The sequence below is a fragment of the Galeopterus variegatus genome, unplaced genomic scaffold (genome assembly GCF_000696425.1).
Source record: "Galeopterus variegatus unplaced genomic scaffold, G_variegatus-3.0.2 Scaffold1184, whole genome shotgun sequence".
NCBI classification, from domain to species: Eukaryota; Metazoa; Chordata; class Mammalia; order Dermoptera; family Cynocephalidae; genus Galeopterus; species Galeopterus variegatus.
Window position 1 is genome coordinate 368,882 of NW_007727295.1, and position 2,518 is coordinate 371,399.

Genomic DNA, 2,518 nt, shown 5'->3' on the forward strand with positions numbered 1-2,518 from the left:
TAATTTACCCAAATTCAGATTTATTTATGTTTTCTTCTCTTTCCTCACATTTGCTGTTGTTCTCTAACATTTCAATTATTGTACTTTTCAACTACAGACTTTATATTTGGATCTTTTCCATAATCTCTATCTCTTTGTTGTTTTCAATTAGGTGAGACATTGTTGTCATACTTCTCTTTAGTTCTTCACATATTTTTAAGAGAAGCCCACCACAGGCCAAACCAACTTTACTGGTTCTGATGGTCACATTTCTCAAAGTTAACCAAGCTCTTCAAGCCATTACCACCACACGCACGCACACACACACACACACACACACACACACACACACACACACACAGACTGCTGTGCCACAACCAAAGTGTTTACAGCAGCAGCTCACACTCCCTGCCGGGTACCTCACAGCCAGATGTTACCCTTCCAGGCATCCTTGGGATGAGACCATTGCCCACAGGATGAGATCCAATCCAACTGCCCACAACAAACATAGGATAACCTCTACAGGCTGCTACCCTAAAATAGACTCCCAAATTGGCTTATCTCTGGCAAGTCTCATGAGTTTTGCCAGACCCTCCTTGATACTGATATGTCTCATCCACCCACCCATCTCAATGGACGAATTTCAGATCTTTGCAAATGATCAAGGCCCCCTCTTATTTCTCCTGGTATTCTTCATGTTGCAACTCCTCCTCGCCATCTTGGTCTAAGAGATCTATTTCTTGAGATTTGACTGAATGGGGGTCTAGGTTTTTCTTTTTTCTATTTTTCCTTCTTTATTTTTCATTGGGTATAGTTTTAAGCTCAGGCAGCCTCTTGATTATTGACCTCTTCAGGGTCTGAGGGTAAAGTGTGGTATACTCTATGAGACACATCACGGCTACAAGATTAATTATAGCCATAAGGCCCACTCACACATCTCATAGGACCTACAATATGTCTCACTTAGAAGTATGGTGCAACCTTGCTTAAGGATTTCCAATTCTGGCCTAAGGATTACCCCGTATCTACACCAATGGGACCTAAAAATCCTGGCAGCCCTGGAAACAAGGCCACCTTGGCATAGATGCAATTTTCTTGAACCTTAAAACTTTTACAACAATAGCTTAAACTTTCTTTGTGAATGAAATATCTTTTGACTGACCCAGACTGGATAGAGTTATAAGAAAGGAGGAAGAACCCAAAACCCTGAAATGGTCATGGGATAGAGACCCTCCCACTCAGTCAATCATCTGACCATATCTGGCCCATGACACTAGCCTGCTCCAACTTTTGATCTCATAAGTGAACTTCCAGAATAAATGGATTGAGCTTCAGACAGTGTCTGAGACTCATCTTTGATGTAAATTGGACTGAAGGGGAGAAATCACCACTGGGGAAGCTGGTCAACTAGTACCACTTGCAAGCCCCAAATATGAAAGTTTTTCTTACTTCTTTGAACATATGTAAAATAGTTGATTTAAAGTTTTTGTCTACTAAGTCCAACATATGGACTTCCTCAGAGATATTTTCTATTTACTGCTATTTTCATCTGTGTATGAGACATATATTCTTGTTTCTTTGCATATCTCTAATTTTTTGTTGTCAATTGGACAACTAAAAATCAAAATGTGTCAACTCTGAAAATCAGATCACAACAACACCTGAGGTTTGCTTTTGTTTGTTTAGTCACTCTCTTGAACTAATTCTATAAAGTATGTATCATGTGTGATGACTAAAATCTCTCCCTAACTTAGTGTTGATTACACAGAAATTTCCTTAAATGCTTGGAACCAATAAGTCTCTGAAAGTGTCAAGACACTTCTGCTAAGAAGCTCTGTGTGGAGAGCACACTGAGCCTTGCCTTTGACATTTGTTCTTAGCTTTCACTTTCTTCTTGCACAGAGCCTGAAGGTCAGCTAGAGAAGAAAGCTTTTGTCTTTTCTGGACATGCATACAACCCTGGTTATATACACAGCTTTATGCATACTTTTGGTTTCTATGGTCCCAGGAATTTGTCAGGGCTTTACAAAGCCCCTGATGGACATCTCATCTCATTCCCAGGCTTTTCTTTAAAAATTTTTGGTAAGCTTTTTGTTTGCTTCAATTACTATTGCCACCTAAGGCAGTTGAGAAGTTGAACAATTGTTGTTGATTGTTTTCAACAAACTATCACCACCCCATACATACCCCAGAAAAATAGTTCTCTTTAAATCCTCTCATATGCCTAGGAAGTGGCTTTAGCCAGAGTTAAGGAAATCAATAATAAAGGTTAGAGAAAAGATACATTAAATTGAGAGTAGAAAAATAATAGAGTTAAAGTTAGTTGAATCCATGCACAGTCCTTGGACCTGTTTCTCTGCCAATTTCCAGGCAGATCAAAACTCACACCCCCAATACTTGGTGGACAAGGTCCTTACCCATATCATCCAACTACACACCAGCAAGCCACACTAGGAATGTGTGTCACTATCCTCATTGTTACTTTCCCATGGCACTGAGGCCGGGGTCTGAGGGCTGGGGGATGATAACTGTTATGCAA